The sequence below is a fragment of the Lemur catta genome, chromosome 21 (assembly GCF_020740605.2).
Source record: "Lemur catta isolate mLemCat1 chromosome 21, mLemCat1.pri, whole genome shotgun sequence".
NCBI lineage: Eukaryota > Metazoa > Chordata > Mammalia > Primates > Lemuridae > Lemur > Lemur catta.
In genome coordinates, this window is record NC_059148.1 from 9,334,991 (window position 1) to 9,350,425 (window position 15,435).

Here is a 15,435-nt window from a genome sequence, read left to right on the forward strand (position 1 = left end):
ACTAATGACTTTAATGTCCATTATGGAATCTATGGTATATTGCTATCTTTATCATTTACCTAAAATAATGGTCTAAATTTTTAAAACCAGAAATGTGGCCTAAAGACCATGAAGTATAAATGCTAAGGCAAAACAAACAAAAAAATGATTGCATAGAAAACAGAGTTGGTTAAAAACATGAAACAACTGCACTTTAATGGCAAAAAATAAAATACAACTTTAGTAACTGTACATATTAGAGATTAGTCACAGGTGGAAGTGACTGTTCCCTCCTGGAACAGAATCAGCGAGGGCTCCTGAGTCCTCACAGCCTGAGAGCTGGACCCTGAAACAAAAACAGGCACGTGTCATGAGTGAGGAAGGAGGACAGAGGATCACCCCACATGCTGGTTTGAACTCTAATGAATCTGAGGAGAGTGAGGAGGAGCAGCAGGAGAGGAGCCCAGGCCTTGATGGGGATGTGCCAAGGACACTGTGGCCACATAGCTGGTGCTGCCTCTGTGGTGGCCCTTTATCTTCCCTCAGTTCCCTGGGGGCAGAGATTATTTCTGGGTGGTGCTTTATTCCAGTCTGAGCCATTTCCCACCCACAGCTACACTGTTCTGTGTCCCCAGGCCCAGTTGTAGCCCCAGTGTCAGGAGGCTCTGGTGAGTATGAGTTCTGAGTGTTTCCCTGGGCAGGAAGCAGCTGCTGTGACCTCTAACTCAGGCCAGTGATCAGGGACCCAGGGCCCATTGAACTTGAACTTGCTTCTGGCCTTGCTCACCCATTAGCACACCTGTAGCACCCTGGTGACCCCCTCCAGAGAATGCTAATGGTGGTGAGTGCTATGCAGACTGAAAGGTCACCTTTATCTTCTAATAAATAAATGTTGTTTAATCTATTGAACATTTCTACCTTGCTTGCCCGGTCAAAGCAGCTTCACTGTTTTTTATGTCTTTAGCTACTTCTTATTGGTAATTATTGTTCTCTGGTTGTGTTAAATAGCTTCTCACATCTCTGGAATAATATTTAGGTGTTACCTGTCCCTGAGTCCACACAGTGAGATTTTACTTTCTTTATCATGATATTCAGCCCTCTAATTTCTATTTTGTGTATGCACAACTTATATTTCATTTCTGAGATTTTCTCATTTTCCATTTGTGAAAAAGTGTCTATTATTGCTCATCACAGTGATTTTATGATTTCCTCCCTAAAATGTGTGTCACAGAACTCCAGTAACTCCAGCATCTCAGTGTTCGTGTCTACTGATTATGTTTTCTCAGTCAACTGCTGATTTTTCTGGATCCTGTTATGACGTGTGATTATCTTTATTGTATTTGGGCATTTTAGAAGTTATATTATGAGACTTTGGGTCTTACTGAATCTTCCTGTGGTCCTGGATCCTCCTGTGGAGTGCAGCACAAGGGCCAGGGTGTGTGGTCGGCTTCCCACTGGCCGCAGCAAAGTGGAGCCCTGACTCTCAGTGCTTTGGTGCTGCTGACTCCTTCCTGGCGAGCATGGGCTGTGATTGATCCTGACTCCTTGCGTCCAAGTGACATACAGTTCATTGTGCCTGTGTCACCTCCATCCCCATCACTATGGCCACTGTGCCATGAACATTTAGGCAATGACTGGAGTGTCTGGGGAAAGATGCTGACAGATACACACTGAAAGGGACATCCTAACTCCATGAGTATAAAAGGACATCCTAACTCCATGAGTATTTGTTTGCGATGTGAACATTCACATCACAAACAAATATCTTCTTGGTTTTTGTCCATTTAGAGAGATTCCTCCCTTATACCACTTCTCCAGATGTCCTTGTCTCCAATTTCAACCATGTCCCTTCCAAGTCCTTGACCATCCAGAGAAACCATTGACCACAGCTCAGAAATTTCTTCCAAGTTCTCCCTAATTGGGCAATGAAAGAACCATGAAAATGCTTTAGAAATTAAAGAAGGAGGCAGTGCAAAGGCCCTGAGGCAGAAATGAGCATGCTGTGTTAAAGGAATGCCAAGAAGGCCAGTATGGCTGCAATGAAATGGGGAGGGGGAGTAACTAGATGGGGGAGCCACTCTGTACACTATTACAAGGCCATTTAAAATTAGAAAGAAAGACTTCATACAAGAAGGAAGAAAAGGAAAGATGGGACCACAAAACAACAAGCAATCAAAGAACAACATGGTAAGTAATATCATCCTTACCTATTGCTGGTAACATTGAAAGTGAATAAACTAAACACTATAATCAAAAGACAGAGTGGCTGGATGAACAAAAAAACAAGAGCCAACGATCTATTGACTACAAGAAATCCACTTCACCTATACGGACACACAAAGACAAAACAATGGGATGAAAGAAGATATTCAATGCAAATGGAACCCACAAAAGAGCAGGGGTAGCTATGCTCCTATCAGACAAAAGAGATTTCAACACAAAACACATAAAAGAGAGAAAGAGCATCTGTATATAATAATAAAGAGGTTAATTCAGCAGTAAATATACATGCAGCCAACACTGGAAAACCTGGATATATAAAGTAAATATTACCAGAGCTACAGCAACAGAGACCCCGATACAATAATTATTGTAGACCTCAACACTCCACTTTCAACACTGGACATAACATTCGGACTGGAAATAAACAAAGAAACACTGGACTTAATCTGCACAGAGACCAAATGGACCTCATGGATATTTACAGAACGTTTTCATCCAATAGCTGCAGAACGCACATTTTTCTCCCCGCCTCATGGATCATTCTTAGGGATAGACCACATGTTAGGCCACAAAACAAGTATTAAAAACCTCATAAAAACTCATAAAATCATACCAAGTATTTTTTCTGGCCATAATGGAACAAAACAGGAATTCAATAACAAGAGGAACACTGGAAACTGTATGAACACATGGAAACTAAATATGTTCCTGAATGACCAGTGGGCCAATGAAGGGATTGAAAAGGAATTTAAAACATTTTGCAAAACAAATGAACATGAAAGCACAACATATCAAAGTCTATGGGATACACCAAAAGCAGTAATAAGAGGAAGGTTCATAGCAATAAAAGCCTATATCAAAAAAATAGAAAAGCTTCAAATAAACAACCAAATGATGCATCGCAAAAACCTACAAGAGCAAACCAAAAGCAAAATTAGTAGAACAAAAGAAATAATAAAATCAGAACATAAATAAAAGAAATTGAAATAAAACCAAATATAAAAGATAAACAAAATGAGAAGTTGATTGGACAAAAACCATATGAGATTTTAATTAATGCTCAAACAGTATTCTATAAAATTCAATATACAATTGTGACAAAAACTCTCAAAAAACTGAGTATAGAAGGAACTTACCTCAACATGATAAACAAGCATATATGACAGAACCACAGCATGTATCATACTGAATGGGGAAAAACTGAAAGCCTTTCCTTTAAGATCCAGAAGAGGACAAGGATGCCCACCTCACCACTGTTACTCAACACAGTACTGGAAATTCTAGCTAACACACACAATCTGACAAGAGAAAGAAATAAAGGGTATCCAAACTGGAATGGAAGAAGTCAAATTATCCTTTCTTTTTATAGAGGATGTTATCTTATATCTAGAATATCTAAAGACTCCTCAAAAAACTATTAGAAGTGATAAACAAATTCAGTAAAGTTGCAGATTATAAAATCAACATACAAAAATCAGTTGCATTTCTAAATGCCAGCAGGAAATGATCTGGAAAAGAATCCAAGAAAGTAATTCCATTTACAACAGCTACAAATAAAATAAAATGCCTAGGAATAAACTGAACCAAAGAAGTGAAATATATCTATGATGAAAACTCTAGACATCTATGAAAGAAATTAATGATGGGCCGGGCGCGGTGGCTCACGCCTGTAATCCTAGCTCTGGGAGGCCGAGGCGGGTGGATCGCTCGAGGTCAGGAGTTCGAGACCAGCCTGAGCAAGAGTGAGACCCCGTCTCTACTAAAAATAGAAAGAAATTATCTGGCCAACTAAAAAATATATATACAAAAAAATTAGCCGGGCATGGTGGCTCATGCCTGTAGTCCCAGCTACTAGGGAGGCTGAGGCAGTAGGATCGCTTAAGCCCAGGAGTCTGAGGTTGCTGTGAGCTAGGCTGATGCCACGGCACTCACTCTAGCCCGGGCAACAAAGTGACACTCTGTCTCAAAAAAAAAAAAAAAAAAAAAAAAAAAAAAAAAAAAAAAGAAATTAATGATGACACACAAAAAAATGGAAAGATATTCCAGGGTCATGGATTGGAAGAATTAATACTGTTAAAATGTCCATGCAACCCAAAGCAACCTACAGATTCAAAGCAATCTCTATCAAAATACCAAAGACATTCTTCACAGAAATATAAAAAATAATCCTGAAATTTACACGGAGCCACAAAAGACACAGAATGGCCACAGCCATCCTGAGCAAAAAGAAATCACATTACCTGACTTCAAATTATACTACAGAGCTATAATAACCAAAACAGCATAGTGATAGTATAAGAACAGACACACAGATTACTGGAACAGAATGGAGAACCCAGGAGTAAATCCACACCTCTATAGTGAATTTACCTTTCTTTGGTAAAGATGCCAAGAACATACAGCAGGGAGATGATGGTGATCTCTTCAACAGACGGTGCTGGGAAAACTGAATATCCACATGGAGAAAAATTATGCTAGACCCTTATCTCTCACCATATACACAAAGCAAATCAAAATGAATTAAAGACTTAAATCTAAGGTCTGAAACTATGAAACTACTGAAAGAAAACATTGAGGAAATGCTTCAAGACACTGGTCTGTGCAAGGAGTTCTTGAGTAATGCCCCCAAGCACAGGCATCCAAAGAAAATTGGACAAAGGGGATCACAGCAAGTGAAAAAGCTTTTTGCAGCAAAGTAAACAATCAACAAAGGGAAGTGACAACCCACAGAATGGGAGAAAATGTTTGCAAACTCCCCATGTGACAAGAGATTAACAACTAGAACATATATGGAGCTCCAAAAATGCAATAAGAAAAAAAAATCAAATAATCCAATTTAAAAATGGGCAAAGGATCTGAGTAGACATTTCTCAAAAGAAGACACACAATGGGCAACAGGTGCATGAAAAAACATTCAACATCATTAAGCATCAGAGAAATGTAGATCAAAACTACAATGAGATGACACCAGTTAAAATTCATTCATCAAAAAGACAGGCAACCCCGCCATATTCTTTCTTCCTCCCAGAATAACTGTGGCAATGAACTAAGGTAACGTTAGTGAAAAATCCCATCCCCACAACTCATAGAGACCTATATCCTCTTATTTCTGTAAAATAAATAATCAATGTTCAAAAAAAAAAAGACAATAACAAATGCTGGCGAGGACGTGGAGAAAGGGGAACCCTCAGGCAATGTTGGCAGGAATGTAAGTTAGTGCAACCACAATGGAGAACAGTATGGAGATTCTTCAAAAAACTAAAAACACAACTACCATTTGACCCAGCAATCCCACTGCTGGGTATATAGCCAAGAAGAGGGGAATTCAGGATATAGAGAAGGTATCTGCACTCCTCTGTTTATTGCAGAGCTATTCACAACAGCCAAGATTTAGAATTACAGTCCAGCTATCAGGAGCTCACTCTCCCTGTCTCTCTGATGCTCCTTCAAGTCCATGGCGTAGAAGCTTAGAAAAGAGGGTGCTGGTGCTGTTGAGGATGGAGGTCAGGGGCATCGTGAGAGGCCAACATGACCAGAAGCATCGGGCTTTCCAGTCCTGGAGCAGAGGAAGGTGCAAGTGCTGGGTAGTGGCCGGACACCATGACCCATGAGGCATAGATATAAATGAAACCAGAGTCACTCCAATATAAAAGTGTCCTCTGGAACATCGATGAACCTAATCTACTTATACATCGACATGTGGAGTTCCCTGTGTGTGTTCTGGTGATCCCAGAATGATCTGGTATAGAACTTTAGTCTTAAATATAAATGTAGAGAGTATCTGGTGGACCCTGCTCTTTGTAGAAGGGAAATGGTGCTGCCATATCTTCATCTGGGCAAGGGCTCTTGTCATCCTTTAGACGTAGAGAACCGGAGAGGACACAGCCTCGTGGGTGGTTCTGCTGCACAGTCATGGGTGGGGAAAGCTGAGGGATTTTACACACTGTGGCCGTTTCATCCTCCAGTTCCCTCTGTCTGTCTGCTCACGCACCTTGGCCTCCTAGGACACAGCGTGGAAAGAGGTGGATGGATGTGTAAATTGTGGGTCACATTCCCTTGTTGTTGAAAATGCTGCCATGTGTCAGGAAGGAGAAAAGTCACAGAAGCATTAGCCAATCCTCGATGGGCCTAGGACATGGGACCAACTGGGCTTTCCTGAGCCCTGTCCCTGCTGTGTTTCTGTCACCACAGCAATGACAACCTCCCTAGGTCCTGTCTCATTTACCTGTTTAATATGCATGTGGCTTGTTTCTATCTCAGGAGACTAGACCTTAGCTCCAAAAAACAAAAAAAAATTGTGTGTCTGTTTTACTAAATATTCCCTAGCCTGAGTGCAATGGCTGGCACATAGTAGGTACTCAATAAATAATCATAAATGATATAAAAATGGATCAATTGTATGGTAACACTGGCCCATATCAACCCCCTCCCCCCCAAAATAGTTACTTCTAGTCTTCCAGGTTCATAAGCTTAGGAACATGGAGCTCTTATTGACAAATAAGTATAAGTGACATATAAGGAAAAGCAAATGAGAATCTGATCTACCTTTCTGAGAGCAATACTTTGTGTCTAAAAGCAATGCAATAGTGTATATGAGATATTCAAGAAGAGAAACTGTGAGCTGTGAATCTCACATTCAGCAAAACTAACATTCAGCTGAAAAAGACCTTGTGATGCCACATTGTCATGGAAGACCTTAAGTAATATTATTTCCATGATTCCTTTCAGAGCAATGAAGAAACTTCAGACAAAAAAAAGCCTAGAAAGACATAAACATAAGATGCATCACAAGTGCTAAATTTCTGGTTATTTGCACAACGAAGTCTAAATGAGTGTGATGTGAGAGAGTGGGATCTTTCTGGTGGTCACTAGGGTGATTGCCTTGTAATAAATTATTAAGATCCTTCTATGTTTGGGTGCTTTTCTACATGTCAATTTTATTTCTTATGAAAAGGTTTTAAGAAAACTGTAATAGATACATATTGTTTAATGAAACAAAGTTGAGCATTAAATATAAAATATCACTAAAGATAATTCTAAATACATACAATGCATAAATGAAATAGCTGGAGCTACGTGAGTTGACTTGGGGAGGACAACAGTGAGCCGGCCGCTGTTCTGTGGCCTCGTGTCTGATTCAAGCTTCCCAACCCTGTGCCAGCTGCAGCTCCCCTGGGGCCCAGGCTGAGACCTGCACATCACGGCCTGCCCAGGTGTCGGCACAGGACTGTGCAGCACAGACACGGGTGCAGGGACCCCTGGGGAGGCACAGAGATGGGGAGCAGGGCTCTCTGTGGTGGGTGTGCAGGACCCAGCATGGAGGGAGATTTTATACACATTAAAGATGCAAGTATGTCAACCGCCTGCTGAGACCAGACCCTTCCAGGAGAGAGTCATGGAAAGAGGGAAAGAGGGCATGGGGAAGAGCCACAAGGAGGAGTTGAGGGATAGGAAATAGAACAAAACAGCAATGCAAACAGGAAATAAATTACATGTAAGCTGGTGGTCTACTCTTCATCTGAGAACCCTGCCTCCGCATGCACCAGAGCTAGGATCGTTACAAGGTGGCCTTGGGGAAAGAAAAAACAGAGTTAGATTTGAGGTAAGAACTTGGACCCTGCTGCTCCTCATGTTTTATCTCCCAATGAGAGAACCCAATTCTTCCTCATCTCTGCTAACTTGTCCCAGAACCTCATTCCTTCACCTCTGCAGTGAGTAATGGGTTGTGGCTCTCCAGGGCCCCTTATCCAGATTAAAATCTGTAACTGTAGGCAGGAAGGGATGCCTGTGTCATCCTGTCCCTGCCAAAGACAGCCACTGTCCCCATGGCCTCCTGTGCATGGCACTGCCTTCCCTCTCCCGTTTCCCTCCATCATCATATTTTTCTGTCACACGGGATAATTGGTGGAAATATCCAGGCTACCCTGCAACCCACCCTAATCAATCAATTGATCAATTATCGATCAATCCAAACCTAGGGGCCACCTGTCATAAGCCTAGGATTGCACTGGGTCCTGTGGGAGAGAAGTACGACCAACATATTATGTCAAGCAAGGTTTCTTGACCTGAGATGACCTCAGGAACTTTGGAAGCACTTGATCTTCACAACAACCCCGTAACTTCCCTGAGCTATAAGAGGGGAGGAGCACATTTTTTAAAAAAATAGGGTGTCTAAATTCCCGTAATCTGCAAGTGAGACAAACAGTTTTTGCCACATTGATAAAAGGGGACCCGCCAGGGTTTGCACTGAGCCAGGGGAGGACTGGAGGGGAGGGAACCTGACAGGGCTGAGGGCATGGAACAGTGGGGTCTGACAGGAGGGTGGGGACCAGGGCAGCACTGTCTGGCTGGAGCAGTGGGTCTGAGAGTAGCAGTGACCTCTGCCCCTGCTGCCCTGAGGCTCTGTCCTGGTCCTGGTCTATTCCAGGAATTAGGTCACTGGGACTGTGAGAGCCAGTGAGGGCAGCAAGGCCAGCAGCCCCTCACGCAGCCTCTGGAGTCCTGCTGGCCTTGTCTCAATGGGCAGTGGGACACGGGTCTCTCCAATGGCAGCAAATCCAGATTGTATTTCCAGACCAGGAGTTGGCTTTTGGGTGAGGAGCGGAGGCCAGAAATCTGCTGAAGATCATGTTCTTCCTCATGTCTCCAGGAAGCCGGGGCATAGGTAGCAATCCCAGAGCAAGAATTCTTTACCCCTCCCATCCCTGGACTGTCTTTTCACCCAGGAGTAGACAGGACAGAACATAAAGGTGCTACTGCAAGTCCTGAAGGTGCACAGGGAGAGGGTGGACTTCTTGCCCCTCACCTGTCACACTTGGAGGTTCCCATAGTGCTGGTGGGGTACGTGTTTCCTGTGAGATTTTCCCAGTGTGGGTCAACAGTCAACATTCAAACCATAATGTCTATGCACATCTCCCAAGAGTGGCTGACCAATGAAAGCTAAAGGCTCTCATGTTTGGCAGAGGCAGAAACAAGAAAAAATAGTTCTTTTAGGAAAGATTATCATCAATCAACAAAGCAAAAAAGAGGCTACAAATAGTATGCTCAATGCCCATAGACATAACAGCTCCTATTCTCACGTCAGCACGGCAGGAAAAGAGCACATATTTCTCTTTTTCTTAGGATTTCATGCCCTCTGCCTCAGTATCCCGAGCAGCTGGAGGAAGCCAGCGCCCCCCAGGAATCTCTCTCCTTGAGACCTGGCTCAAAGGTGGTTCCCTACCTGCGAAGTCTTCCTCCTCATCACTGGAGGGATACTGGATGTTGTATGTCCACTCTGCAGAGACACAAACATGAGCAAGGATGTTGTCCAAGGGACTGCCACGCCCATCCCTCCTACTCCAGGTGAGGCCACCTGGATGACACAGGATCACCCTGCTCTTTCCTCTGGGATCTCAGACCTTCCCTGGGCCCAGTGGAGTCAGAGGGCTTCAACAAGGCACTGCTCACAGTTGCAGACCCTCAGGTGAGAGGATCCCCCTTCCTCATCTCACTTCCCCATTTCCACTGGAGCATCACAGCTCTTAAGTCCACCCTCCTTAACCTGAAACTCTAACTCGCACACATGCTGTGAGTTAGGTGAGTTCAATAAGCAGACGCCGGGCCAGGCTGCCCAAGAGAATGTGTTGGAACGATGGAACTGCTCTCTGGGGTATGGACCCACTATTATTGGGCACGTCTAATGAGGCTCGTATAATGAAGTGGTGAATTTTAAGTTTACTTATTTTAATGAATTAAGACGTGAACAGGCACGTCTGTCTACTGATGACCACACTGCCTAGCGCAGCTCTAGGATCCAAAGATGACGAAAACAGAACTCCCCTCCCCGGTGTGTCCTTGCAGGATAGTTGGCTGCTCTGATCCAGTCACTCATTGATGGGCACTTCCTGCACACAGTGTCAGGGCCAGGTACTCTGTGACCCTGGGACACTGTGACAGTGAGGACAGTGTGCAGGATCACAGGGGTTTCCTGCAGAGGGTGCTGTATTAAACAGAGGGGAGGAGCCTGGCCCTGCACACACTCCCTGAGCAGGATCAGAGCAGGCAGCACAGAGGGGTAGGGGGACACCTCGCTGTCCTCAGGAGCCCACCCTCATCTCTCCTGAGCCTGACTAGAACCTGGGAAAGCACCTGGACTACTGTGGGGCCAACAGGCTGGACACACTGAGGAGGGAGCCTTTCCCCACCTGAGCTCGTTCCCAGCCCAGGGGTGTATCTCTCAGCTGCTCATGGGGCCCAACCGGCTTCCCAGGGCTGAGCTCTGGAAGGGGGGAGAGATGAGGAGGATCCAGTCCCTGCCCTTGCAGTGACCGGCCATGGCCCACGAGTGGTAGGAGGCTCGGTGTTGGGAGACTGAGTTTCCATGTGAACGTGGCATTTCCTGTTCTGGGCAACAGTATCTGAAGATTCATGTTAGACCTCAGTGGAGACGGTTGGAGTGATTTTCCCCCCACTCTGCCTGTGGGCTCCTCCTTTGCAGTTTCCTGAAAGAACTGGGTCCAGCGTGTGGCTGTACCAGGGTCTAACTGCAAAGACAGGAGCCTGCCCCACTCTTTGTGCTGAAAATGGTTCTGAAAGGTTAATTTTGAGGTCGCTCCTAGAAAAGGTTTGTGAAGGAGGGACATGGCAACAGTGAGTGTCATGATCACTCACATCTCAGGAGAAAACAGAAAGGCCTATAAAGCAGTGAGATTATTAAATGAATGAAGTTGTAACTGACACAAGCAGGGATTCCCACAGTGAATCCTTTCAGAAACTAATGAACAATTTCCAGATGTAGATCGGATTCATTTTAAAGGTTAATTGAGAAACATGCAGCATGCAATGAACTGAAAACATGAAAAACTTGAAATTTATGAATTTTTATAAATGCTTATAATTGTGCTATAGTGATAATTGTATTTTTCCATTAAAAATGTAGACACTGGTAATAGGATAACATATATCTAGAGAAACACTAAAACGTGCAAAAATACACACTCACACACTATCATAATCCAACCGCTGGATTCACACGCAGACACAGTCCACCGCATGCACACAGCCCTGCACCACCTAGAGGGAACACAGCTGCTTCCAAGACTATTGACAGTGGCCGCGGTTCCTTGGAAAATCAGCTTCTATCATCACACCCCCAATCCTCCTCTACAGCAGACAGCTGGAATCAGGGCCTCCCCATAGGAAGGCCGACAGGGTAGTTCCACCTTTCCCATCATCTAGTCATTCTTTAGTAAATGGGGGATTCTAGAATACGTACTCTCTCTCTTGACTCCTGAGGCCACCTGTAATTACAGAAAAGGAATTAGCATGAGCATGAGACCATTCCACGTCCTATTTGCAGAGGGCTTTTGTGCACTTGGAGACAGTAGAAAACCAGATGGGAGACAGTGGGGAAGGCCAGGGACCCCAAAAGCAAGAATGGAGTGAACTTGCTCATACCTAAAGTCACAGCCTTCTGTGGAGGATGTATCCCTCAAGCCCATTTTGATTGGCAATTACAAAAACTTTTTCCAAAGAGATAAAAATGCTGCTGAGGAAAAATCTCACTAGAATAGAGTCTGTAACTGATGCCGTCATATTGTAACGACGTCTTGAATCTTTGAATCAGGTCTCAGTTGGCAATACACTCTCAGCCAAAATTTTACCCACCAAGGAAAACACATAAGACATCTCAAATATCCTTGTTCAGCTTGTCATATATTTTTTCAATTGGAAAAGAAAGAAACCAAGAAAGGAACATTTTCATTTCAGACAAAGACAGGTGGCCTGACCTTGGACATAGATGGAATTATGTCTCCTCTGGTGCCAGCGAGCTCGATCTGTGGGTCCTCAGATGGAACTAGGAGACAGAGTGAATGTCAGTACCTAGCAGGTGTCGGTCATGGATCATTAAGGGGACATTGCTTGACGTGGACTCGGGATGAGAGAAAAGGCAAATGCATGGAACAGGACAGACTCGAGAAACAGAGCATGTGGTTGTCCAGCTGAAGGCCACCTAACCAATGGGCAGTAAGCTGTCTGTTTGTTAGTGACAGAGTCTCAGCGCTCCTCCTGCCCACTGGGAAGCTGAGGTGAATGCCACTACCTTACTGATACCTTCCAAGATCCTGTCTTCCCCCAGGGTCCACCTGTGCTGCTATTATCTAGACCTTCTCCTCTAGCAGACTTTACGCTTGCTGCGAGCAATCTCTATTGGGAGACTGGATGCAATTCTAGGCAAAATATTCCATGATGTGTATTTCCTTATCTTTTGTTACAAGGATAATTAAATGAAAGAGATTTGAAAATATAGAACTCTCCCATAATTTAGAGATAACCACTACTCTATTTTCGTTTCTGGATTCCTGTTCAATATATTGTGTGTGTCCATGGATCAGCGGCTGCTCATGCTCACACGAGCCTCTGGCAGTGGGACAGTGCAGCGTGGGTCAGCGTGTGGGGAGTGCGGACCCTCTCTGGCCTGGCTCTGTGGGACATTCACAACTAGGAAATCTCATCTGGGCACCAGGTTGACAACCACATCATCCTTTGAATTCTTATTTGGAAGTGTCCTTGGAGTTTGTGCACTGCTGGATTTGAGCATTTCTAAGGCTTATGATGATGATGGTATTCAATACCAAACAGTATCTCCCTGCTGCTTCTCTGCTTTTGCCCACGTGTTGAGGAGTGACCTCAGCATTGCCATGTGATGTCTCCCACTGCTCAGAATCTGCCAGCTGATCAGAACCCTGAGAGTTTTCCATGTGTGCTTCACACTGATAGTCACACCCGAGTTCACTGTAAAATGTACCTGTTGCTACCCTGAGTGATGTGACCATCGAGGCCTCCTTATATTGATGGACAGTGTTTGGGATGTTTGTAGATTACAACACTTCCAGGTGTGCTCTTGGAATTCCCTGCCCTGTAGGTAAGGTACTGGACCCTACAGGTGAGTGTTGACTTCAGTTCAGTGACCCAGAGCATCAACAGTGTGACGTAGAACTGAGTTCACATTGGCCTCTGCTTAGGTTAAGATCTTGAACCATGCATGTCTGCATCATCTCCATTGAAGGGGGAACAATATGAAACCAACCTTCAAATGTGTCTTTGATGAGGGATGACTGAGTAGAGTCATATAAAGTGGGAGGGCATGTTGGCATTTTTTTTTTTTAAGAAAAGTGACACTTGTACTGTGCTGTGCATAGAGGTGCAAATCTTGGGAAATACACACACTCACAACCACACTAGTAATCACTGCACATAGGCTCACCCCTCAGTACCTCCCAACACTCGTGCACACGTGCCCATGCCAGCTAATAACTCAGGTGTCGTAGAGACTCTAGTCGAGGGTCACAGTTCTTTCCTGGACCATGAGTCTCCTGCCCCACACCCCTAGTCCTTGTCTCCAGCAGGAAGCCGGAACGAGGAGGCTCTACAGACAATAGCAAGCTAGTCCCACTTTTCTCATCACTTAGATTTTTCCACAGCCAGAGATTGAATACCCCAGAATACGTACTGTTTATATTTGCCCTGGAGTCCACCTGCAAGTAGAGAAAGGAAAACACTATGAGGATCAGGCCTTGCTGTCTTCTGCCTGTAGAGTCTTTTGTTCCCTTGCTAACATCAGAAAACCAGATGGGAAACAGTGATTGAGGCAATGGCCCCAGAATAAAGCACAGAAGATGCCTGTGCAAAAGCAGAAGATTTTCAAGAAGGATTTCTTAAGACCATTTTGGTAAATGCAAAATTCTTTTTCAAGAAGGAAAATTACTACTGAGGAAAATGCTCGCTACCATGCAGTTTGTAACTGATGTTGTCATTTATAAATGCCATCTTCAATCAGGTTCAGCTGGTAATGAACTCTCACTAGACATTCCCCCCACCAAGAAATTCTATCTATAATTTATAATGGACATGGTCAGACTTTAATATCTTAATTCAAGCGAAAAAGAAAGAAACCAAGAAAAAGCATTTCAGTCCCTTACAAGGAAAGACAACCTTACCTTCTCAAAAGACAGGGCCTCTTCTGATTTTGTACTGTCCACCTCTTCCACCACAACCTGTGGGGATTCTGGGGAAACACAGAGGAACTGTCAGCACAAGGGTGTTGCTGAAGACTCACTTAGGGGACCTGGCGTGGTGTGGACACGGGGCTGCAGTGTGTGCAGGTGTGTGGTTAACGGCACAGACTGAGCTGCTGCTGGGCTGTCCTTGACAGTGAAGGGAGGCAAAGGAGAGGGGTGGGAAAGATGAAACAGAGCCTTCGCTTTCCATCTAGGGCTACCTAAGCCAGGTGAAATGGTCATTCTACACACAGGCAAATATGAAAATCCACATCATTATTCAAAGACCAGGCCTCTTCACTCCTCTTGTTCATTTTGAAGCCCAGGCAATACACACTTATTTCATGAAATGTTACAAGGTCATTTGGCTTCTGTGTAGCTGCATATGCTGCTACTGCAGTTGTCATCACTTCTGTTGGATTGTCAAAAAAATATTGTGGTGAAATATGCACGTTATTATTTTAGTTATTAAATATACACATCAGTGGCATTAGTTACATTCGTAAATCTGTGTGGAGAATAAGAAAGAATTTAATCTAATAACATAAGCTTTCACCTTAGGAAACTAGACATAAAAAGAGATGTGTGATGTAAAGTAAAGAGAAGTAAAGAAAAAAAAAACAAAGATTGCAGAATTCAATCTAATGGAAAAATAGGAAAACAACAGAGAGAATTCTCAAAACCTAAAACTGATTCTTCAAAAGGATCGATAAAATTAAAAAGATTCCTGTCACAATAACCACAAAGAAAAGAAGACACAATGTACTAATAATATAAATAAAAGAGGAATCATCACTACTGATCCCACGGGCATTAAGAGACAATGATGGAATCTTTGTGAATATCCATGCCCACCAACTGCATGGTTTAGATAAAGTGGACCAATTCCTTCAATGAGTGAAACTACCAAAACTCACTTAAGGAGAAATAGATAACTAAATAGGCCTGTATGCATTTTAGAAATTGAATTAATAACTAGTACGTTGTTAAAACAATGACAATAACAAAACAACAACTGTCTCAGATGGTTTCACTTGTGAATTCTACTAAATTCTTACAGAGGAAAACACAGTCTTATTATACAAGTTGGTTATCACAAACTTAAGTATTTACCCAAGTAAATCGAAAAACAATGTCCACACACAAAAAAAGTACAAAGAAGTTATGGCAGCTTTATTCATAACTGCCCAAT

At 43.6% G+C, this 15,435-nt stretch overlaps 1 long non-coding RNA gene across 1 annotated transcript; it reads right to left on the reverse strand.

Annotated features, from left to right (window-relative positions):
* Positions 1-273: 273 nt before the first annotated feature.
* Positions 274-14,207, reverse strand: LOC123625776. The gene is made up of 3 exons (XR_006730651.1): positions 14,184-14,207; positions 13,697-13,721; positions 274-325 (listed from the first exon to the last, which is right to left on the reverse strand). It is a non-coding gene; the product is annotated as an uncharacterized LOC123625776 (long non-coding RNA).
* Between the last annotated feature and the right edge of the window lie 1,228 nt (positions 14,208-15,435).